The 26,562-nt window shown below is 38.6% G+C and overlaps 1 protein-coding gene across 1 annotated transcript in view; it reads left to right on the forward strand.

Moving 5' to 3' along the window:
- The window catches only part of VAV3 (vav guanine nucleotide exchange factor 3), a 412,369-nt gene that overhangs the window by 92,635 nt on the left and 293,172 nt on the right, over window positions 1-26,562 (forward strand). The gene's annotated exons all lie outside the window — the stretch shown is intronic.

A 26,562-nucleotide genomic window follows, 5' to 3' on the forward strand; every position in this document is an offset into this window, starting at 1 on the left:
GTTATTATTATTTTTTATTTAAAGCAGTATAAGGGGAATCTTTTATCCAGATACAACTTTTCCTGTTGGTTATCTCAGAAAGCAGGACTACTGTCTTCCTTCTTTTAGATAGTTTGTTGGGCTGTCATAACTGAGGACTGGTATTCTTTCCTTCCAGACTTCTCCAAAACTGAAGGACACCTAATATTTGGAAGCTGAGAATGTTCTGTTTTCTGTTTTGACACTTGAGTCAGTGACTTGCAGAGGACATGAAATTACTGAAATGTGTGAGGCTGTTGAGTAACTGTTGTTGCCTTGATTTCAGCAGATACATGTTAGATTTTTAGATTTCAGTGATATTTGTCATGTATAAATTGGTTCTTTTTTCTTTTTCTTTTCTAATTGGTGGAAAGTTGCTTTACAGTGTTGTGTTGATTTCTGCTGTACAGCGTGCAAGTCAGTCGTAATCATCCATGTATCCCCTTGTTCTTGAGCCTCTGTCCCCGCCCCCACCCCACCCTTCTAGGTCATCAGAGTGTCAGGCTGGGCCCCCTGGGGTACACAGCAACCTCCCGATAACTACTTTATACGTGATAGTGCACATATATCAGTGCTTTGCTTGGTTCTTCCCACACTTACCTTCCCCCACTGTGTCCACACGTCCATTCTCTACTAGGTGTAAATTGGTTTTAATTTGCTCATATTGGATGTACACCAAGCATTGGTGTATAATAGTTGACAACCTTTCAAAAGAATGGAAAGAAAAAGGATAGGAATCATCCTATCAAAAGTTACATTCATTTATTTTGAAGTGATTAAGCATACAGGCAGTTAGATAACCCCTGTTGATGTAATTGCATTATGAAGATACAGAAGCAGGGAAAAACCTAAACAATACTGAGAAATTTGCTCTTACTCTTATGATTTACATGCTAGTATCTCATCAAAAGGCTGTTTGAGAGTGATACTTCATTTGATTTTTACATTGTAATATTTGATTATAAAATAAAAACCAAGCAGTGGATTGGTTTGCTTGGCAATGGGAAGAAATAGTACAAAGTTGAAACAGAAATGTAAGAAATTTAATGCTGACATGCAACAAGCATGGGAAAGTCCCCCTGTCCAGGGAGAGAGAAGGCTTGGGTTTGCTCTTGATCACTTTGTGATCTTCTGAATGTCAGCAGTCTCCTCCATCATCAGACCACCTGCCCGCTTAGTAGTCTGTGCAAAAGGAAATAGGTATAAGGACATGGTTTCTAGAATTCCTCTTTTCTCTGGCCAGCTGTGATTTAGTTGTCTTGAGGTCCAGCAATGTGTTGGAGGATAACGTATGATGACAATTACAAGGAACTGAAAGCAAAAGCTCCTTTTGTAAAGAGGTGGTGGCATGTTTGTCTTTGGCCATAAAATGGAGCCATGAAGATGGAGAGAAATCAGATAGAACCCCTGGTGAAGTGGGTAGTTCTCTAGTTTGTTCGCCCCACAAAAATGCCTTATCAATTTAGAAAGATATATTTTGCTATTCTTTGACGTTTCCTCTTATTTTTTTTAAAATCTTCTTCCGTTGTCCTTTATTTTCTTCCTCTTTTTTGGGGAAATGAAAAATGAAAATGAATTGGGGAAATGAAAAATGAAAGAAAAGTCTTGACTTTTAAAAGATTTTCAGAAAGTTCATCTCTTTTTTTTTGGCATTTGCACAAACAAAAATGGTGCTGACAAAGACTGGGAAGTCATAAAAATTATTTAGAAATGCATGGCTTTGTTTTAGTGGAATAATGTTGCACACTAGATTAATTAGACAATGCAAGTTTTGTAGGAGTGCTAAGGTTATAGAAAGTTAAATGTAAAGGAATTAACCATATGTTTCTCAAGCATTATTGTAGTTCTGACTTTTTAAAGTATTTTGGCATTGGTAAGTCTGAAGCAGAATTAAACTTGGGGTTGCAGATGAGAACTTATTCCTCTGTTAACATTTTAAAATCACATACAATTTTGCTGCAGCCAAGATTCATGCAACTATTGTTTCAGAACTGTATTTAAGCTAAATAAATTACTGAAAGTTAAAGAATTTAAGGGGTTGTTCAATAATTTACTAGTATTACTACTATTAAACATTATTATTCTAAGCAAAACCACCACTGCTACCATTTACTGAATGCTTTGGATGTAGCAGGTATCTTTCCAATCTTCAAATATATTTTTTAATCTTCATATGAGGTGTAAGTACCTGTACTGTTTTCCTCCTTGTACAGATGAGCAAACCTGTGTCTGAAATCTGCATTTCATCTAGTAGAGATTGGAGCAGTGGTTTGACCCCAGATATGAATGGTTCTCCACTGCTGCACAGGAGTAGGTTTGCCTTGGCCGGCACTGTCCTAAGTGCTTTGCAAGCATAAACTCAATTCTCATAGCAATCCCGCTGTGAAAATACAGGACTTTCCCAATGGCTCAGTGGGTAAATAATCTGCCAGCAATGCAGAAGACATAGGAGACATAGGTTCGATCCCTGGATCGGGAAGATCCCTTGAGGAAGAAATGGCAACCCACTCCAATATGCTTGCCTGAAAAATCACATGGACAGAGGAGCCTGGCCGGCTACAGTCCAAAGGTTTCCAAAGAGTCAGGCATGACTGAGTGACTAAGCACACAATAAATATGAAGGTCCTATTACTGTACCCATTTGCAGATCCTAGATTGTAAGTGGTGAAACTTGGACAGTTGATGAAGTTTACCGTCATGTTAAGAAACATGAATAGAGCGTTAATTTAGAGACAAAGTAATTTCTGGTATTGTGGTTATCAATTTTAACAGGATGTAGACAGGTTAGTTTGTGTCTCTCTGTTCCTTGAAGTGTAATTAAAATTTTTCATTAACTTAAAATAAAAAATCTCTGTGTGTTCCCCGTCTACCTTCGTTCATACAAATAGTGAATCTAGGATCCGTGTATGTTTGGTAACTTTTCACCTTGAAATGTATTAATTGCAATAACAGTACATTTTTTTTAAATAGCATTTTGAAGCTTGGAGATTGCTTTAGATCACTGAGCTTATTTGATTCTCATATTAGTCTTGGTGAAGGAAGGAAGCAAGTGTTCCAGCTTTTCCGATGAGGAAACCGGGGGCGGGGGGGTGGGGAGGTTAAATGGTGACTTCAAGGTCGCTTTACTTGGAGATCAAGCAAGATCTGGAGCTCAGAATTCTGACTTCCCAGCCTTCTGCTTTTCTTGTTTGTGCCTGTATCTTGGGCCTCAGTGCTGTGCTGATGCTTGCCTAAGGAAAAGGATGAACTCACAGGAGAAAAACCAAAGGAATGTATTAAATAAAAAAGCACAAGCAATTTGTCACTTGGAATTAATTATGCTTTATCTTTAGAAAGAGAGGAAAGATTTAAGATACTGCATGAATTAGATTTAGGATACTGCGTGTGTTCACATGAATAAGTAATTTTCCTTTTTGCTTATGAGATAGTGAAGGGCATACAGTTTGGGTACTCTAGAAGGGCTTATGATAATTTAGCCTTTCAGCGTCACCTTTAATTTCTAGTATTGAGCTCTTAACTCACTGAAAATACAGTATTAGTTCACACTTACATGTCAACAAAAATTAGAATAAGTTCTCAACACTTTCAGTACATTGGTTATAAAATCAAACAGGGTTGTAGAATGAGTTGAGTAACTTGAACTCATTCATGAGTCAGCAGAGAGAGGTCTTAAAGTTCATTCTGACTTTGAGGGTTATTAAATATAGTTGGCTCTTGAATAACAGGGGTTTTGAACTACTTGGGTCCACTCACAGCAGATTTTTTTCAGTAAGTACTACAGATCTGTGTTGGTTGAATCCACAGGTGCAGAATTGTGAATATGGAGGAAACGTGTATACGGAGGACTGACTGTAAATTATACTCAAATTTTCAACTGTGGGGAGGGTCCATGCCCTGACAACCCCCTCCCCACTGTTGTTCAAGGGTCAGCTGCTGAACAAGGTTCCTACCAGAGGTAGAGTCCTGGCCTGAGCCTGCTGAGTCTTCCCTCTGCTCTTAGGTTGGTGGAGCTTATGTGCCCTGGTGGTTCAGAGACTAAAGAATCTGCCTGCAGTGAGGGAGACCCGGGTTCAATCCCTGAGTCAGGAATATGCCCTGGAGAAGAAAATGGCAACCCTCTTCAGTATTCTTGCCTAGAGAATTCCAGAGACAGAGGAGCCTGGTGGGCTGCATTCCATGGGGTCACTAAAAGTTGGACAGGACTGAGCAACTCACACTTTCACTTTGCACCACCTCTTTCTGCCTATGTTTTTGTGTTTTTGTGAAAAGTCTTTTCAGAAAGATTGGATCCTTCTCTGGCTTTCTAGTAACAACAAGAAAAAAAAAAGTAAATTTTGTTAGTTGACACCTTTGCTTCAGAAATGTAATTTAAAAAATCCTTTCTCCCCAGGAATGTTAGAAATTATTTATTATATTACTTTTTACGTTGCAACAGGATCTATAAATTGGCTCACTTTCATGCTGCATATAACAGATTTTCAGTTCCTCTGTTCAGATTGTCATTGTCTGATGAACACTTTTGTTGTTTGGAAATATCTCCTACTGAGCTGTCTGTTGGCACATTTACAGTGCGGAAACACATGGGATTTTTCTTTAATGAGACCATTTCTAGTGAGTAACAGAAATCAGGCGACTGCTGCTGTCCACATGAGTGATGAAGTCAGTTCCTTCCCTTGACGGCTCTGGGTGGATATAAGGGCCTGCTTCCCTCTACCCACAGATGTCACGTCTGTTGTTTCAAGTGTTATAAAGCACCTGGCAAGTGTAAGGTGATATGTTTTCTTGAATCACAGAATCACACCTGGCTGAACGTAGTTCCAGTTGATTTTAATAGTGATAGGGTAGTTTCTATATGTTCAAGTTTAGGACAGGCACCTTCTATAGGAATTTAGAGCATTAGCTTAAGGGTGGGTTGGGGATTCAGGTTTAAAAGTTCTTGAGAAAAGGTAGTGTCATAGTTTTGTAGGAGAATGTCATTTCTGAATTGGATTGCAGTTTGCATTCTGGTTACATTCTGTATAATATATGATCTTGTGCAAGACTACTTAACCTATTTGAGCTTCAGTTTCCTTATCTATGAAGATAATGGTGACCTCCTCCAAAAGGTCCCGTGCACGCACTGTTGCTCTCAATTGCCGCTGACCCTGCACCAGGCCACCGCTGGCCCATGCCTCTGCCAGAGACTCCTGGACAGTCACAGGCAAGTCTGGTCAGTCTCTTGTGGGGTCACTGATCCTTTCTCCTGAGTCCTGGTGTGCATGAGGTTTTGTTTGTACCCTCCAAGAGTCTGTTTCCCCAGTCCTTACCTGCCTCTTGAGAAATCTGTATGCAGGTCAAGAAGCAACAGTTAGAACTGGACATGGAACAACAGACCAGTTCCAAATCCAGAAAGGAGTATGTCAAGGCCGCATATATTGTCACTGTGTGTATTAACTTATATGGAGAGTACATCATGTGAAATGCCGGGCTGGATGAAGCACAAGCTGGAATCAAGATTGCTGGGAGAAACATCAATAACCTCAGATATGTAGATGACACCACCCTTATGTCAGAAAGCAAAGAAGAACTAAAGAGCCTCTTGATGAAAGTGAAAGAGGAGAGTGAAAAAGTCGGCTTAAAACTCAACATTCAGAAAACTAAGATCATGGTATCTGGTCCCATCACTTCAAGGCAAATAGATGGGGAAACAATGGAAACAGTGAGAGACTTTATTTTTTTTGGGGCTTCCAAATCACTGCAGATGGTGATTGCAGCCATGAAATTAAAAAATGCCTGCTTCTTGGAAGAAAAGCTATGGCCAACCTAGGCAGCTTTTAAAAAGCAGAGACGTTACTTTGCCAACAAAGGTCCATCTAGTCAAAGCTATAGTTTTTCTGATAGTCATGTATGGATGTGAGAGTTGGACTATAAAGAAAGCTGAGTGCCGAAGAACTGATGCTTTTGAACTGTGGTATTGCAGAGGACTCTTGAGAGTCCCTTGGTCTTCAAGGATATCCAACCAGTCCATCCTAAAGGAAATCAGTCCTGAATATTCATTGGAAGCTGAAGCTCCAATACTTGGCCACCTGATGCAAAGAACTGACTCACTGGAAAAGACTGATGCTGGGAAAGATTGAAGGTGGGAGAAGGGGACAACAGAGGATGAGATTGTTGGATGGCATCACCGACTGGATAGACATGAGTTTGAGTAAGCTCCAGGAGCTGGTGATGGACAGGGAAGCCTGGCATGCTGCAGTCCGTGGGGTCACAAAGAGTCGGACACAACTGAGTGAATGAACTGAGCTGAACTTCCTGATCTATAAATTGAGTTTAGGTGAGAAGGGAAATGATATATGTAAAGTGCTTAAAAACAGTATCTAGGTCCAAAGTATGCAGTACTCAGTAAATATTAGCTGTTCTTACTCTTATTGTTACTATTATTACAACTATCATTACTAGTGTTAATAGGTTTCAGCTTCAGTAGTAAACACAGGGATGGAATTTTTTTTTCTGTTTTTTTAAAAAAACATACTTGTTTTAATTTGAAGGACAGTTGCTTACAATATTGTGTTGGTTTCTGCCATACATCAACATGAATCAGCCATAGGTATACATATGTCCCCTCCCTCTAACCCCTCCCTCCCACCTCTCACCCCATCTCTGCACTCTAGGTTGGAATTGTGAATGCAAGTATTAATGATATTGGAGGAGCAATATTAGTAAATAAACTCTGTTCTTTTTACTGTGGTATAGTGTTAATCTGTTTCATCCTGTTGGCTGTCTTTCTCCCTCCTTCTGTGGCATTGGATCTCATTTGAGAAACCACCCTTTCTCCTTTTCTGATCATGTAGCTTGAGTGGTTTAATCAGTTAGAATATCCCATCCTTTTGGCCATAGTGATGAGTTCAGGGATGGGGCAAGTCACTCAGTTTAGACCTGTATCATGTGTTGTGTTGAGACATTGGCAGGACCAGCTTTGTTTTGCTCTCTGCCTGTCACAGAAAAGTGTGGATACGAGGCTTGGAGGAGGCGCAGCCATCTGTGAACCACATGAACTTTCAAAACAAACCCAGTTCAGAGAGAGCAGAGCTAAGGAGGATACTAGTGGCATCATGTGAGATTGCACCATGCTGTACCCAAAGACAAATAACGTGTATCTGGATTTTTCTGTGATAGGAGCCAAAATAGTCTTCCTTTTTTTTTTTTTTTTTAATTTCTCAGGCCCGCTTTCTTTAGTTCTTTGAACCAGCAGTGAGAGAAATATACTCTAACTACCACACAGTTGTATTCATCTCACATGCTAGCAAGGTAGTGCTCAAAGTCCTTCAAGCTAGGCTCAACAGTACGTGAACCGAGAGCTTCCAGATGCTCAAGTTAGATTTAGGAAAGGCAGAAGAATCAGAGATCAAATTGCCAACATCCGTTGGATCATAGAAAAAGCAAGAGAATTCTAGAAAAACATCCATTTCTGCTTCTTTGACTATGCCAAAGCTGTTGACAGTGTGGGTCACAACAAACTGTGGAAAATTCTTAAAGAGATAGGAATACCAGACCACCTTACTTGCCTCTTGAATATTGCGTATGCAGGTCAAGAAGTAATAGAACCAGACGTGAAACAACGGACTGGTTCCAAATTGGGAAAGGAGTGCATCAAGGCTGTATATTGTCACCCTGCTTATTTAACTTTATATGCAGAGTACATAATACGAAATGCCAGCCTGGATGAAGCACAAGCTGGAATCAAGATTTCTTGGAGAAATATCAATAACCTCAGATATGCATATGACACCACCTTATGGCAGAAAACAAAGAGGAACTAAAGAGCCTCTTGAGGAAAGTGAAAGAGAAGAGTGAAAAAGCTGGCCTGAAACTCAACATTCACATGGGTGTACCTATGGCTGACAAAGATCCATATAGTCAAAGCTATGGTTTTTCCAAAAGTCATGTACAGAAGTGAGAATTGGACCATAAAGAAGGCTGACTGCCGAAGAATTGATGCTTTCAAACTGTGGTGCTGGGGAAATGCTTGAGAGGCCCTTGGACTGCAAGGAGATCAAACCAGTCAATCCTAAAGGAAATCAAACATGAATGTTCATTTACTGATGCTGAAGCTCCAATGTTTTGGCCACCTGATGTGAAGAGTAAGCTCATTGGAAAAGATCCTGATGCTGGGAAGGATTGAGGGCAGGAGAAGAAGGGGGTAACAGAGGATAACATGGTTGAATGGCATCACCGACTCAATAGACCTAAGTCTGAGCAATCTCCGAGACGTAGCGAAGGACAGGAAAGCCTGGCGTGCTCCATGCCATGGGGTCGCAAAGAGTCAGAAAGGACTGAGTGACTGGGCAACAACAATATCAGCTGGTTTTGTTTGACACATGATTTCCATTGTGTTGATAGTTTACCCTTTCTTCTGCTCCCAGCATTCCACACAACTTGGAAACCATTCTGTAGTGTCTGCATCTTCCCTCATATACAGAAGGGAGATATGCAGACAGTCCTAGAACATCTCTATTTTTTAGCATGTAAATAATTAAACAGAAGGACTGTCCCAACATTGTGGTTAATGCTTTCTTTTCCTTACCAGTGACCCAAGGAGTATCATAGGTACTCCTCAGGTTTGGAAGAGGCTCTGAGTCTTCAGACATCTTTCCCATGTTTGTCTGTACTTTACAAGGTCAAGAAAATAGGCATGATGCCTCTGCAGATGAGAACTCTCATCCTCCTGAGGCCCCCCAGCTGAGTGTATATATATTTGGACCCTACAGAATGAATTGAAGATAACCTTAAAACATCAGGGTAATAAAGACTTAAAGAGGTTGTGAAATCCTTCACCTGGAAGTGAATAGGGCTTAGAGATAATTATTAATTTGAAAAAAGAAAAAACAGGCTAGTCTAGGAAGTCAAACCGTGTAGGATTCTGTGTGACCACCTAGGTATCACTTCATTCTTCTAATCCTCAGTTTCCTCATCTATAAATGGGATCATTTCTATCAAACAGAATTATTGTGAGAGTAGGGTTAATTGGTGTAAAATGTCTGGCATGTTTTTCAAAATGATCAGTTGAATGAATGTCAATCCATTCTGAAACTGGTAGTTTGGATAGATCATAGATCATTCACAGTTCTGGTTGTGGATATGTGTAAAGTCAAAAAGATGAGTCTAGTGGCATTTTATTGAAACTCTAGCTTGATTCTTTCTGGCTCGAATTATAATATACATATGTGAGTGTGTATGCACACATACAGTTATTTATACCTTACATTTGCCTGGAGTTTTGTTCTATGAATATGTTTCTTATGTGTGTGGTGTGTGTTTATGCATAGAGTTAGTTGAGAGATCTGTAATGACACTTTCACTGAAGGTAGTTGATACCATAACACTCATCACATTTTTTTCCCCTTCTTCTCTATGATATAAATCAAATTAGCAGCTATATCACGTTTAGGTTATGAAGTGATTTGGTTCTTCAGCACTTTAAATACATTGCCATTTAAAAATAAATTTGAGCTTACTGAGAAAACCAAGGAGTACATAGCTAACTTGATGGAAAAAGGCTTTAAAATTATTGGTCTCATAGAAATTGGCAACAATCTCTACTGTCTGCTTCAAGTGGGTTTATTATACACTCCCATCCCCATAGGTTATTAGCAAAGTCCTGCTGCCATCACACTGTCTTTGTATCGTGAGCTCAAATTTCTGTCCCATCTGTAATGCCTTATCATGTCTTTATACTCATGAGAGTATTTTCTCAGGCTGTGTCCTGTAAGTTTGTGTGTTTTTACTTTTTCAACCTTCCTGTCCTGACTTGTATACTTCAGGGTGTGTATAGAAAGAAAGGTACAAGGACCTCTTCTTGCTCAGTCTGTACTGACACCCCAGGCCAGCTTTCAGCACTGTGCCTGGATGACTGTAACCCCCACATCCTGCTTTCCCTCTTCAGTCCTGGGTGTGTGTGTGTGTGTTGGGAAGCTCACCCTTCACAGTCTGGTTTCATTGCATCTCAACACAATTAAACCTGATACTTGAACGTCTGTAATGGTTGTCTACCACCTGTATATCTTTTGACTTTCCCAACAAGAAAACCCTTCCAAAGTCTCCTGAGCTTTTCTTGAGTGTGGGTGGCCTCGGGGACCTCACCTTGGTATGGTTTGAAAGATCCTTATTGGCTGGCTAGTGCATCCATGTTGATCAACAACTAGAAACATTTTTTCTCATATCCTTATGTACCCAGCATGATTCATTTTGGTATTTAATTACAATCTCTCTTTTTAAATTAATTTTTTAAACTCCTACTTGTATTAAAAGTTTGACATTTCTCTCTTGAAGTATTTCCCATCTTAAATTATTCAGGAGTCTCTGGGGCTTTTGTGGGCCATTGGGCCCTATTCAGTATTGCTTTGAATCACCATGAGAAACTCGACCTCCAGTCGATGGCCCGCCAGCCTGGCACTAGTGAAGACAGGCCCTGTGTGGTGCTTTTCTCAGCTCTGATGCTGGTATGCCCTGCTCAGCTCCCCCCTCCCAAACCTGCTTCCAGCTGCCCCCCAGCATTCTTATCTCTGCATTGAGCCTGGCCAGGCCAGATTTCCCTATCTGTGCAGTGAGTTCTGTCCAAGAGCTCCTGATATCCTTTCCTGCTAGTAGTCTTCGGGTCAGGGCTTCCTTATTCAGCCCAGCGGGGGTACCAGCTTTCATCCTCAGAACAGCATTCAGGATCTCTGGTCTCTGTCCTCCAAGGTGGCCCTGGACTTTTTCCTGAAAATCAGCCAGCCTCCAGCGAACTTGGCCTAGCAGGGATACTGTGAAGAGTCAACCTCTGTACACCCACAAAGACCTCCTTTTACCCCCTTCAGTAGGTGGCTTGCCTGTATGACATGATGAAGGGAGAGTTCTCCAGTGATTCCTTCCTGAACAAAGAAAGCTTGTTCAAGAGCCTCATTTGGGTCTACTTAGGCAGAGATGAGGAAACAGCTTTTAGCCTTGCCTAATATGTATGTCTGATTGGCTATTAACACAATTTCTGCATCATTTGCAGTATTTTTCTCCTTTGTTTTTGGATAGAGCTGACTTTTTAAGCAACTTCAACCTATCTATTTCACTTTGATAGTATATTTCACAGGGGTCCTTAATACTAGGCAGGTTTCCCCATTCTTATGATCTGTAAAGAACCTGAGCCATGCAAGGCTTATTCTTTACACCTTAGTGATTATTCAGACTTCATTTTTTTTTTTTTTTTGGTCTGCTTTCTAATTGCATTTGAGCCAGTTCAAAAAACTCTTCATTGTCTTTTAACCTTAATATAGTTGGAAACTTCTAGAACAGCATTTTCCAAGCAACCCTGTTGTCCTGAGAACTGTTAATAGGCTGGGGTAAATATTCTTGTTTGATTGAGTGTGGTAAACACTGCATCTTACATCCTCCCTCTCCATGTGGGATATAGCATCGTGGAGGCACTGAAAAGTCCTAAAGTGAGGAAAACAGTTAAAACTTTAACTTAGGATTTCTCAAATGTGTATGTAGGTAGCACTTGAGGTATCTTATGATCATATCAAATTCACTGTGTTTAAACTGGACTACTTTTCTTCCCTCTTCTAACCCATTTCTATTTGGATAAAGCTATTCCTTTGTTCACTCTGCCAGGAAATAAACAGCTAAGGCCCTCATTACAGGGATTATTGAAATAGTCTCTGAGACCTGCCTTTAGGTTTGAATCACTACAACTCATTTTCAGAGTAATATTACAAACATGCAAAGCTGATCATGTTGCTCAGGGGTTTAAAACTGGAGAGTGGGTCTCTGTTGCTTGTGACAGGGTAAAATGCAAACCCCTTTAGGAGCCACACAAGGACATTTATGGTCAGGTCCCTATCTGCCTTTCTAACCTTATTTCTTGCTTTCCTAGTCCCATTAACCTCCTTGTTTCAGTCCCACCAAATTATCTAAGTTGCTGTCATTTTCCAAATTAATACTTATTATCACTATTTTTTTTGGCCTGGATGCCCCTTTCTCCTCATTTCCCTCACCCCCTCATCTCCAGTGACAGTTCAAAATCACACACACACTGCTTTATCCAGACCTTGGGCTTTTGTTGATTCTTGGATGTACTGAGTGCTCCTGGGCTGACTCTGCTGATTTACTCCTGCCCATTCCCTCCATTCCAGCTGGACCTTCATCCTCCTTTTCTGTCCTAAAGAAATGTGGCCTTGGCGCATGAAATATATTCTCCTCTTCAGCTCCTGAGACTTTGAAATCAAGTAAAGCTGGATTTTACCTTCCTCACCCACAGCTCGCACTGTGAAAAGGTTGCTCAGCTTTTCAGAGGCTCCATGTTTTGATCTATACAATGGCCCAGATGGTGATCCCTACCTCACAGGATTGTAGTGAGGGGTGTGAGTCAGAGTCTGTGGTAGGCAGTTGGCACAGTGTCAGGCAGAGGCTCAAAAAACTTCTGAGCAATTCACCCATCATTCCTTCATTCTGCAAATAACTGCATACTTCCTCTGCCCACATGTGTCTAAGACAGGAGGGAAGGGGGCAGGGCACAGCCACTGAAAGACTGACATAGCCATTGAGGACACAACAAAAACTTATTAGAACCTACCAGGCCCAAGGTGGTAAAGATTCAACTTCCAGTGGACCTTGAGCCTCATTATTTGCTCACTGTAATATATTAGTTGTGTCATACACACCACAGGTACCAGGACACTTATGACAGACCATAAAAGGCCAAAAATTGATGGTAACTTAACTCCTAGAAATCCCTACCTTTTCCCCAAGTAGCTGGAATAATTTTCCCACTCTGGCTTTGAAATTACCCAGCCCATAAAAACTAAACACATCTACACCTCAGGGCGCTCTTGCCTCCTGAGACAGATCCCATTCTGTTTACAGAATGTGTGTCTCTGCTTTCACTTCACTGTGGCTTACTCTTGAATTCTTTCCTAGGTGAAGCCAAGGACCCTCACTTGGTATCCATCCCAAGGTCTTATGTTCTGGGACCTGGAACATAATCATTCTCTCATGCCTCATTTTCTTGCAAACTCTTTACAAAGGATATTAATAAATTCTCTTCTCTCTATCAGTTTTCCTCTCACTAATTCCTTCTGTGATGAGACATAAAGAACGTGAGCTTCATTACGTCTTGAGACAAGTTTGTGATTTCATGGCCAGTGCTGCTTAACCAGTATGGACAGGTGGTTCCCTTCCCTGAAGATGCTATTTGAGTTCAGAAAACAAAACAAGTAAAGCATGAATAAACAAGATAACTATACCCAGTGATAAGTGCCATTAAGAGATAAACAGAGTAAAATTATGGACCATTGGAGGAAGCTATTATGAACCAAAGGAAAACCAAACTTGGGTCTGCTCACCTGTCCTCGGGCCAGTCTACTGACAGGGAGTTGTGGTGGAGGAAAGTGCAGCTTTTATTGCAGGTTGTCAAGCAAGGAGTCCAGGCAGCTAGTGGTCAAAACACTCTGAATTCCTCAATAGGTTTCAGCAAAGTGTTTTGTAAGTGCCTAGTGAGGGAGGGGCGTCCTAGGGCTGTGCAGTTCTCTGATTGGTTGGTGGTGAGGTAATAGGGTGGTGTCACAGGGTTTGACATCTTTACTCATTAGACTTCAGTAGCCCTGGGGGCTACATGCTCAAGTTCCTGGAGTAGTTACTGTCTTCCATTTGGTGGAGGTTTTTGCATCTGTAAAACAACTCAGGAAATGTGCGTCAGATACTGTTATCTGGGTACTTCAGAGACGAGATAAAGCAGAGGATGGGGGTAGGGATCTGTCCCAGGAAAGCCACGTAGGGTCCTGCTTTGTTACAAAGCCACATTAGACGGGATAGAAAGAAGAACCTCTTTGAAACACTGGAGACCCTCTGGGAGAAGGATACCAGTTGTTCACACGGAGTTTTATAACTTATAAAGCACATTTTAACTGGATTCTAGTCCCCTTCCAGCGGTTCCTTTAACTTAACCTGTCCTCAAATCTAAAATCCCTTCTAATTCTAAAATGCCAATTATTGGTAAATTAATATGTACACACAGTATTTCATAAAGTAATGTTTTGCTTTGATGATTCTTAGTTGTGTAATCCTCTCTGAAAACACCTAGGCTTAGGTTTTTGTTTTTTGTTAAGGTCTACTTTAATTTCAGTAAGGGTAAGGACAGAGAAGAGAGACTCCTGAGAGCTGCTCCTGGATGACTGGAGAGGAAGTAGAATTCTTTGCAAGAGGGAAATAATGGAGCAGGAGCAGGTGCAACTTACTATGTGATGTGGGTTTAATGCAAGAGAATTCTAATGGAATTTCTTTATTTTTAAATTTTTATTCTTTTGAGGCATAGTTGATTTGTGATACTGTGTGTTTCAGGTGTACAACATCGTGATTCACAAATTTTAAAAATTATACTTGATTTATATTTATTATGAAATATTAGAAATCTGATGTCATTTCTGACTAACTTTCTGTGGGTATATTTTGTAAGCCAGCAGGTATTTTGTATGTCTTATTTTTCAAAGGTTTTTACTGTAGTTGACCATTTTAAATTTTCCCTATATTCCACTTTTGATTTTGTTTGTACTTGCTGATTATCTAGTGGAGGTTTAGTCTCTAGTAGAACATTTAAAAACATTTTATGGTATCATGATTTCTTTCTGTTTTTTTTTTTTTTTAATTTTTATTGGAGAATAATTGCTTTACAATTTTGTGCTGGTTTCTGCCATACATCAACATGAATCAGCCACAGGTGTACATATGTCCCCTCCCTCTTGAACCTCTCTCCCATCTCCCATCCCATCCAACCCCTCTAGGTTGTCACAGAGCCCTGGGTTGAGCTCCCTGTGTAATATGGCTATCTATTTTATATATGGTAATGTATATGTTTCCATACTACTCTTTGAATTCATCCCACCCTCTCCTTCTCCTACTGTGTTCACGTGTCTGTTCTCTTTATCTGCATCTCAGTTGCTGCCCTACAAATAGGCTCATTAGTACTGTCTTTCTAGATTCCATGTATATACATTAATGTATGATATTTGTCTTTCTCTTTCTGACTTTATTGTGTACAATAGACTCAAGGTTCATCTACCTCATTAGGACTGACTCAAATGCATTCTTTTTTTGTAGCTGAATAATATTCCATTATATATATGTACCACAATTTCTGTATCCATTCATCTGTTAATGGACACCTAGGTTGCTTCCATATAAAAGAATGAAACTAGAACACTTTCTAACACAATACACAAAAATAAACCCAAAATGGATGAAAGATTTAAATCTAAGGTCAGAAACTGTAAAACTCTTAGACGAAAACATAGGCAGTACACTTTTTGACATACATCACAGCAAGATCCTCTTTGACTCACACCTCCTAGAGTAATGGAAATAAAAACAAAAGTAAACAAATGGGACTTAAAAGCTTTTGCACCGATTTTTTTTTTTTAATAGACAGGATTAAAAAACAACCCTCAGAATGGGAGAAAATAATTGCAAATGAAACAGCTGACAATTAATCTCCAGAATATACAAGCAGCTCATGCAGCTCAATAGCAGAAAAACAAGCAATCCAATTAAAAAATGGACAGAAGATTGAAACAGACATTTCTCCAAAGAATACATGCAAGTGACCAACAAACATGTGAAAAGATACTCAACATTGCTCACTAAAGTGCTCGCTTTGGCAGCACATATACTAAAATTGGAACATTGCTCACTAAAGAAATGCAAGTCAGAACTACAATGAGATATCACCTCACACTGGTCAGAATGGTCGTTTGTAGATTTAAAAATCTACAGATAATAAATGCTGGAGAGGATGTGGAGAAAAGGAAACCCTCTTGCATTGTTGGTGGAACTGTAAATTGATACAGCCACTATGGAAGACAGTATGGAGATTCCTTAAAAAATTAGGGATAGAACTACCATATGACCCAAGAATCCCATTACTAGGCATATACCTTGAGAAAACCATGATTACAAGAAATTTGTGTACCCTAGTGTCTGTTGCAGAACTTTTTACCATAGCTAGGTCATGATTTCTTTTAAATATTAAATTTATTTTTTTGTGATAAATTTCCGTGGAAAAGTGTATTTCCAAGGCTATGGCAGATGCATGCTGATTCATATTCACATTTTCACGTTCCTATTCCTAGCTTAGCTATTGGGCCATATCCTGTCTTATTTGTATTCAGAGATCGTTAACCCTGTCACCTTAGTTTAGAGGTCAGGAACAGTTTTTGCAAGTTATATATGGAGTTCGTTGAGTCTAAGTTTGCTTTCAAGAAATTGTTATTGTGAGTATTACAGTTGAGAAATCCACAAGAATTGGTTAACCCCAGTGCTTGATGTTAAAATAGCCAATTTACTGGTCTATACAAGCAGCAGTGATGCAAAACTCTTGGCCTTTAGTCCTTAACTATAGAGTCCACATAGCTCCTATAAACCGGATCCTCTAGGAAAGGAGAATGTCACTTTCCATCTTGATTTCTCCAAGTTTTTTTTAATGGCTTGTGCACATCTGTAGAAATGCCCTTTCCCTGCTCTGTGAGCGGAGTGGGGGTTGGGGAGGATGGCGGGATGAACGCTTTCTTCTGCACATGATTAGCAGAGGAAGTGCGCCTCGGGAGCGTGATGAACACCAGAAGACTGCAGGAAACAGGGCTTGGTGGTCACTGCAGCTGTGTGGAGCCCGGCCATGCAAGCTTCCTCTGGATGGTTTAGTTTCTGAGTCACTTGTTTTCCATCTAAAGCACCCATGTCTTTGGAGGACTGCACTGGAGAAATATTAATGGAACGTAGGCCTTTCTCTGGTTTGCCTCAGTTATAGTGCGCTTTGGATGGGAAAATCCTCTGAATCAATGTAGTGTTTGAGGAGAAGATCCCCTGGAGTAGGAAATGGCAACCCACTTCAGAATTCTTGCCTGGAAAATTCCATGGACAGAGGAGCCTGGTGGGCTATAATCTGTGGGGCTGCAAAGAGTCAAACACGACTGATCATATACATGCACACAGAGTTGGGACTAGCCAATGCATAGAGCAGTCAAACATCATCATGTTCGAAAGAATGAATGGTGTTTAAATCTTCTGCAGTGTTCTCCCTGGTACTGTGTGCATGGGTCACACAATCTTTCTCTAAATATGCTTGGTGACCCTAGGCAGGCCTTATCTTGTTACTTTCATCCTATGTTTCTATGTAAATGGTATAGAATGATGCTTGCTGCTTCTGAGTGGGCAGGTACCTTATAGATAATTTCTACTCTTGAGGTTGTCTTTTTAAAGTAGTTGCCTACTCATAATTCATCTTAGACGATAATCACTTTAGAGTGGTTGTATTATGACGTGGGAGGATATAGTGTACCATTTGTAGTGGTCAGTCTAGGTCAAGTTTTGATGATTGATAGCATTGTCATTGAATTGGGTAAATCCAATTGGATTGGGTAAATTTCTGAAAAATGTTTATTACTTCCAGATGATAAAATACAATTTCTTAGGGAGCTTGAAAATTTTGGAGCATTGTAGTGAAACTACTATGAAATAGGATAAAAGGGAGATGATATTAATAAACATTTGTTTAAAAAAAGTCACTAATGCTTTTTCTCATTTGTTGTAACTTGGATTTTGGTCAGTAGACTGCCCCTAAGATTTTCATAAGTAAATAGGTATTTAGGTAGATAAGTAAGCAATCAAACATATATATATATGTGTGTGTGTGTATATATGTGTGTATATATATCTCCTTTTTCCTGTTCTGTTCTCGGCCTACAGTTTTACTCCCTTCTACAGATTATTCCTTTCTTCTATACATTTACTCCCTTCTTGAAATTGCCTAAGTGGCAATAATTCCAGTTACAGATAATGAACTATTTAGAAAATCATCACTAATGATAATTCATTATCTTCCTAAATTTTCTAGTCATTGATCCTGGAGCAGCATAGAATTAACTTATAAATGTTATGTAGAAAAATCCTTCAAATATGTGAAGACTGTTTTCATGCTCCTCTCTTTTCTTTTTAAAACAAAATAAACATAATATCCTCAAGTCCTTCCTTTTGGTTTAAAACTTGCTCATGTTTAAGAATAATTTGAGACATCTTACCATGACAACAGCTATAAAACAGAGCAGTTAAAAGATTAGAACATTGAAAGTTGAAAGAGATTAGAAGCTGTTTTGAGGAAGGAACACTATCATCATACTAACTAGTTTGAGGATTACATATATCTCTCAGCTATCCTGAAGTCAAGAAAAAAAAATCCAATTAATTAAAAAAGTGAGCTTTTGAATTAGCCTTAAACCTTTATGCCTGGTGGAATTTGGGTAAAAGAAAAAAGCCCACAAATTAAAAAAATATATAGAAATAATCATTCATACAGAAATGTAGAAAGACCATGACAGTAACCACTCATATATCCACTATTCAAAAGTTGTTAACATTTGACCATATTTGCTTTATCTAGTATTGCTATATGTACAGAATTTGCTATTTTTACTGAACCATTTTGAAGTAATTTATAGGTAAACATCATTCATTTGTTTCCTAAACACTTCATTTTATAGCTCCCTCTCTTCTTTAGTCGCTAAGTCATATCTGACTCTTGCGACCCCATGGACTATAGCCTGCCAGGCTCCTCTGTCCATGGGATTCTCCAGGCAAGAATACTGGAGTGGGTTGCTATTTCTTTCTGCAGGGGATCTTCATGATCCAGGAATCAAATCTGGGTCTCCTGTATTCCAGGCTGATTCTTTACCAACTGAGCTATGAGGGAAACCCTTATAGCTCCCCAGGATAAGGCTATTTTCCTATATGTCCATAATCATCTTTATCATACATAATATAAATAATACTTGCCTAATGCCACTAGACCATCTCTCTCATTATGTCTGCACTATACTCAAATTTCAAGTTATCCCTGAAATAATGTTTTATAGCTGGCTATTTTTTGAACCAGGATTGAATCAGTGTATTTGATTGTTGTCTTTTAAAGAAAAATGTTTTATGCATGTTTTGTGTTTAATTTCTTGATAACTTACTAAAGGTGATGATCATTTATGGTGGATTTTTATTGGACTAAAACTACTGTGGTTTTTTATTTTTTGAGTTTAGAGACAGTCTGGAGTTTTCTGTAATTTAGGGCACTTTAAAAAGCCTTGACTGCATTCATTAAAGGAGGGGCTCAGTAAATGTTTTTGAAAGAATCAAATAGCTTAGGACCAATAATGTTAAACAACTTGTAAGTCTTTTAGGACTATTACGTACCAAACTCTGAAACAGCCATCCGGAATTATTCAGTATGATTTTATATAGAGTTTCAGCACACTGCATATATTCTTGTAGACAAATAGATCGATCAGTAAACATGCTGTTTTGTCAAGAGACTCAAGAATCCTTGAGAGAGACTCATAGGTGCTTGAGTTCTACAGTTTTCATCTGGCTCAAAAAATATTATCTAGAAAACATTTAAGCCATTTAGACTCTGTTGAAAATATCAGCATTTTGATACAGTCCTGTGTGATGAAATAAGCCTATAATTTCAAGAACATTTAGAGAGTTAGATGTCATATTCCTGCCCATGGGGTTTTATTTCCACAGAGAGTTGACCCAAATATTATTAGGTATGACTCACATTTCCAGGATGTTCTGATCTAGAGATTTCTTTTTTTTTTTTCCTTGCATGGTATTATATATAAATTATTCTTGGATTTTGGTTTAAAGAATATATTAGTTAAAACTTCAAAAGCAGTAATTTTGGGGAATAGATTAGAGGAAAAGAGAATATTTTTTAAAAGATCCCATGTTTTAATGGTATCATATATCAGTCTCAAATAAAGATATGTTTAAGTTCTATACCTGCAGTAGCAAAGAAATGGAAACAAGGGGATTTTCTCATAACTGAATGGGTTCCCCCCTTTAATTTCAATTTTATTATTGTTATGTCTTTAATATTAAGAGTGAGTTACTGTACTGACAAGAATTCCCTAAATGTAAAAGTCATAAAGTTTTCTAAGCCTTACCTTCTTCACTATAGGGCCAGTGTGCCTGTGATTTGTTCAGGATAACTCTTTCTCTCCCTGTGTTATTACATGTCATTTGTTAAATACATAAAACCTGTTCCTAATTTGGGTCTTGTTAAGAATATAAGGTAGTAGTTGTATCCTTTCCTTTTCAATGTCAAATTTCCTATGTAATCCATACAACCTTGTTTCACGTTCTTTCTTTCTCTGGCACCAGCTGATCTAAATGGAATCTGGAAAGCATTCTTCATTCTATCTTTAGGAAGTGCAGCATAGTATTTGGCAAAGATTTTTTGAGACAAGAATCAGGCACAGTTAGTTAATAATTCCACCCCCCCCCCTTATATTCTGCATTCTTTCTGAATATTTAATGAAAAAAGCTTTTAGTTTTGTTGCAGAAAAAAAAAACATGCCCAGATTTGCCAAAAACACAAATGAAAAATCAAAACAACAACAAAACAAAGAAACAAACTTCTCCCGCAAAAAGTTAAAAAAGAATAGTCTTCAAAATATTCACAAGAAGGCTTACAACAATGAAACAGCAGTTTAAAAAGTACTGAAATATCTCTTCTATACTTACTATCTTCTACTCTTCCTGAACCTGCACTATTCATTATGATGGAAAATATGTTACTCACTTTTAAAAGATTCAATGAAATTCAAAATTCCTAGTTTAGGGATTATTATTTAGGATTCCTAACAAGAATAGTAAAAAAAAAAAAAAAAAAAAGGAATGATACTAAATTATTATCACATGCCAAAGGAGATGGACTTTTTGGAGGTGTGTGAGAAAAGAATAAAAGTAACACATTAGCAATTTAATAATAACAAGGCAGTCTTTATCTTTGTATATAGCTTCTCTTTAGTGCATTTATTTATATATATGAGAGTTTATTCTACAAATTTGATCCAAGTGAACATAGACATCTGGGTGATTAAAATATGAAGGCAGGCAATATGTCAACAACATCAGCTAATTAATCAAGAAAACCTATTTGTTTTGTACAGTTTCTGAGGAGATGAAAATAGGTAATGTTGTATGAAAGACCTTCACTATAGTGCCTGACATGTGAATGTGTGCTCGAAAAATGTTAGCTGATGAAATACCTGTTTAAACATAATTGAACAGAAGCCGTAATTTTTGTTTGTTTACATATTGTTCGTTTTTCCTTAAATGAAAGCTCTCTTTTCAGTACAATTTGTATCAATTTGAGATCTAAGTTATACATTTAATCTTCTGAGGAACCAAATACCGGAGTGGTGAAATGTAAAGTGCATAAAACATTTACTACTGATTGCTCAGTGTTTATCAGTGGCCATAATTCATGACCTATCTTGAACTATATTATATATGTGCAAAGTCACTTCAGTCGTGTCCAACTCTTTGCAACCCTATGGACTGTAGCCTGCAAGTCTCCACTGTCCATGGGATTCTCCAGGCAAGAATACTGGAGTGGATTGTCATGCCCTCCTCCAGGGGATCTTCCCAACCCAGGGATTGAACCTGTGTCTCTTATGTCTCCTACATTGGGGGGAAGGTTCTTTATCGTTAGTACCACCTGGAAAACCCATATTACATATAAGCTGAACCATATGAAATTGCTGGTATTTGACAAAACTTACAGTTTGTGTGGTTTAAACTTAATATTTTGACTCTGGATGGCTTATGAAGAAAAGATGATTATTTTAAAATGAGAGCTGTCAATGTAGATGATGGAGTTCGTATTTTTTACATGGCCTCTTTTAATTTTTTTGGTAAAACTGGAACCCAATGAGTATATGTTGTGGGGAGTGTGGTTATTCTTTTACACAAAGGGGAACTTGGAAACAGTAATAGCATTGCTTCTCTTTCTGTAATAGAATAAGAAAATTCTTGGAATTAGTCAGTTGATCTGGGTTTGGCGTAATAAAGAGTTCCCGAGTTCTGTCTCTTATGATTGTTTTCCTTCTCACTTGTTAAATTATTTTTTGCCTAGTCAACAAAAATTCAGTGTTGATTCTTTACTTGGAAATCCAAATACCATGAATTAGGCTTACTTTTAAGTAGGTGTGTGTGTTAATTAACATAAGGTCTGTACTCATCTCCCTGATTCTTTGTGAAATTATATTGCTATGTTGATAAATGAATATACATTTGTAATTATTGTTTAATATTATGTCTGCCCTATCAGATTTTAGTTTCTTCAAGAATAATGATTTGTGATGTCAATGATAGGGAATTGAATTTTTTTCTAGGCTTTTTTTTTTTCCTGGAAAAGAAAAAATATTCTAATATAGGAATTTAGGATAAGAACTTTTTGCTGTTCCCCATGTTGACCATTGGTAACACCCAAAGTATTCCATATCTGGCATTCTTTTTTATAGCACATTTCATTTTGCAAGTATCAAAACATACTCTGTTTCAAAGGGTGGTGGTGAAACAAACCCTGAAAGTCAATAAAGGATATATTATAGGTCTTTGGAATCTTATGCAGATATTTAAAAATCACATGCAAATGAATTTATAGCTTTCCTTTTCATGTACTTGTGTCACAGTCTTTGAGCAGATCTATTAAAAACAAATCTAGTGATGATTCATTATTTTTTGAAGATAAACCTCATGGCTGCTCATGGGGATAATGATGACATAAGTTAGATGTTCCCTGTGCTTAATTCTGTTTCCCTTGATCATGCAGAAAATTTGAAAGTGATCGTTGTTCCCTATTAAACAAAATCAGCTGGGCTAATCTTGTTCAGATTGTTGAATATTTTAGTTAGTAGTCCTGTCACTTTAGCATATGTTTTACAAAAAGATATATCTGAGACTGTTTGTTGATATCAAAACATGGGGCAGAATCCATGGCCATTCTTGTAGTTGATTACAAGGTTTTCTATGTCCATCTGTCGTCTTGCTGTTTACCTGCTCTACTGGGTATCATCACCGTCAGCTGTGAGCTTGCTTGTGCATGTGCTCAGGATAGGCTGATGCTCCAGACTGTTTGTCCATTGCTCCCTAGGTGCTTCTGTGACCCCAGTCAGGAAAGGCTGATGGATACCACCAGTGAAGCCTTTGAGGCCCAGATGAGTCATCTGCAGCTCTGAGGGCAGCAGAGTCACACTGTGCTGTGGGCAGAAGTGGACGGAGACTGCTCTTCTTCGTGCTCTCAGCGCTTTCCCCCTCTCTTATAACCTGTGCCCTCTCTGGGCTCAGCAGGTGCCCCTAGAGTCAAAGGAACAAGTGAGCACTTTATGCTATTTGGGACCTCCTCCCTCTGTGTGTGAGACACTTGCTGTTTTTTTTTTGTTTTTTTTTTCATTTGGCTGTGCCGGGTCTTAGTTGCAGCATGCAAGATCTTTAGTTGTGTATGTGGGCTCTTATTTGTGGCATTCAGGATCTAATTCCCTTCACAGGGATGGAACCTGGGCCCCCTGCATTGGGAGTGCAGAGTCTTAGCCACTGGACCAGCAGAGAAGTCCCTGGGAAACTTGCTCTTGAGTCTTCTTTGTTTTCCTTTCTGGTTCTATGGTCATTGAGATGAATTATTTTTCTTTAGGTTCCTTAGCCCTTGATGCAGTTAGACTTATGGTGAGTCACCTACCAGTCATAACAGAGGAATCAGGCATGGTTGAAACACAAAGATTTGGTGTATGTTCTAGCAATAACACAATTGCTGCTCCTGCTTTTAAGGATTTTTTTTCATGTAAATTGAGTTTTAAAATACAGTGGATTTCATGAAAAGCCTTGTTTGTGACAGACACTGTCATGCTGTTCGCCAGACCTATTTCTTCTTCTTTTGGGAACATATCTGGATGGCATTTCCCAACCTCTCTTGCAGTTCAGTGTGTGCATGTGACTACATGTACGTATGTAGAATATATCACCTCCAGGCCTGGCCCATAGAACCTTCTAACTGCTGTCCTCCACGTGTGTTTGTTATTTCCTTTCCGCCAACTGAATACAAAGGTCTTGAGGCCTTAGAGGATGGGGAAGCTACAGAATGGATGGCTTCGGGGTCCCTGAATCACTATGTAGGGGAAAGTTGCCTGCCGACCAGGAAAATTCATTAAATTATTATGTGAACAAAAATAAACTCTTAATATGTTAAAACCTTGAAGTTTGGGGGTTTGTTTGTTACAGAAACTAGTGTTACCCTTTTACGTCAGTTTTTCAGTGGGTTTCAACCTTTTTCATCCCACACACCTGAGAGATGAGCCACATCAGTATTCACAATTCACGTAGCAGGGGGAAGATACTTTCAAGGTGGCAGAGAAGTCACTATAATCACATGTTGAAGGAAAATTGCAGAGAAATGCCGTTAGATTTAGGAGTAACTTCATAGATCAGTTGGTAAATCATCTGCCTGCAATGCAGGAGACCCGGGTTCGATTCCTGGGTTGGGAAGATCCCCCCTGGAGAAGGAAATGGCAACCCACTCCAGTATTCTTCCCTGGAGAATCCCATGGACAGAGGAGCCTGGCAGTCACAGTCCATGGGATCGCAAGAGTCGGACACGACTTAGCGACTAAAACATACAACACAACACAGACCACTTTTAGGACAGTTTCAGCAGAGTGGGGTGGCAGGAGACAAAACTGCAGGTAGATGAAGAGTGAGTGGGAGATGAGCTCTTGGAGACAATGAGTGAATGCACTGACTACCATAGATTCTGGCAATGCAACCATAGGATTGTAAAACTCATGGAAAACAAAAGAATTGTTTATTGTTGAAGCCATTTGTTAAAAGATCTGAAGGTGAGGATCTTCTTTGACATAGTGGTTGGTAATCATACATCTGTCTTTGCCCAGGGTGAACTTGGTTTATGCGTTTGACCCAGCATCATTATTGATAGCGCCTTTTCACTCTTGGCAGTAGTCTACTTTGGATAAACATGTTATACAGTTTCCCCCACCCTCCCCACTTTACAGCCTCATCTGAGTACAAGAGTAGCTGTTGATCACATGGAAATTTACTGTGTAAGTTACTGATGCTTCTGTGGAATGTTTAGTTACTTTTTTTTGTTTGTTTTGTTTAGTTACTTTTTAATGAGCGATTTGAAAGATTGTTTTTCCTTTTACTTTAACCTGGTTGTAGAGTTAGCCCTAATATAGGATTATATTTAAGAATAAGAATATTGCATAACTTCCATTGCTCCTGATTAGTAAGTTTTTTTTGTTTGTTTCTCTAGCTTCTCTTGGATGGTTTGTGTCTTCTTTGTCATAAAGAATAACTGTGGTTTTTTAAAACAATGATGTGTTAAAAGAACTAGCTACAATATAGATGATTTTCTTTTTGCGTGTAAGGATGGTAAAGAACTTTCTAAATGTAACAACAAGAACTCAGAGAAAATGTTGGTAGGTTTTCCTGTATAATTTAGGAAAACCTCTGAACCTCAAAAACACCCCCCAATAAAAGGCATATTGCAGACTCTGACAAAATGTGATACTTAGGGCAAATACAGTGTTAAAAAGTTTTATTTTCCATAAAGAGTAAATTTGATTACAATAGGAAATATATTTCTCCTCCTGTATTTTAGCGTGTAGCATAGGTTGTTGAATTTAATACTACTAGATATTATTTCAGTTTTACAAATGATGATTGGGTAACTTGCCATGGCCACACGAGCAGGGATTTCAATACACGTGGTCACATTTCAGAACACAAGCTCTTAACCACTACTTTCTGCAGTGCACAGATGAAAAAGTTAAAAGAATGCTCCAAGGACTCAGCCAATTCTCACCCACATAGAACCACACTAATGTACATACACTTGCATACATTTTTTAATACAAATGACCAGTAAAAATCCTGAAAGTCATTGAAAGTGATGGGAAAAACAAACACAAATTTGAAGAACAAACTACAAGGATTAATTTTTGTCCATGAGATTACTAAATCTTTAGTTCCAAATGAAAATGCTGAAATTTGATAAATTTGGAATGAAATATTAGTGATCCAGTGCCCTCCTCATAGCATTTGTATGGTGATGTGCATTCTTTTTTAAAAAATGAGGTATAACTGACAAATAAAATTGTAATATATTTAAAGTGTACAACATTATGATTTTATATATGTGTATACCCACCATCAAGTAAACACATCTTTGCCACACATATTTATTTTATGTTATGTTATTTTTGGTGAAAATACTTATGTTTTACTCTCAGCACATTTAAGTTATAAAATTTGTAATCACTGTGTCATGCACTGGAGCCTTACACCTAATTTAATTCTTCTGACAACTGAATTTGTACCCCTTTCAGTTCCGTTCAGTCGCTCAGTCATGTCCGACTCTGCGACTCCATGGACTGCAGCACTCCAGGCTTCCCTTCACCATCACAACTAAGAATTTGTACGCCCATGCTGCTACTAAAGAGCCCACAAGTCATAACAAAGATCCAAGATTCTTCATGCCACAACTAAGACTTGGTACAGCCAAATAAATAAATATAAATATTAAAAAAGAAAGAGAGTGGTTAAATGAATTAAAAAAGCATGTAGACCCAACTATATGCTGCCTACAAGAGACTCACTTCAGCTTTAAGAACACATGTAGACTGAATATGAAGAGATGGAAAA

This window comes from Cervus canadensis, chromosome 2, assembly GCF_019320065.1.
Source record: "Cervus canadensis isolate Bull #8, Minnesota chromosome 2, ASM1932006v1, whole genome shotgun sequence".
Classification (NCBI taxonomy): Eukaryota; Metazoa; Chordata; class Mammalia; order Artiodactyla; family Cervidae; genus Cervus; species Cervus canadensis.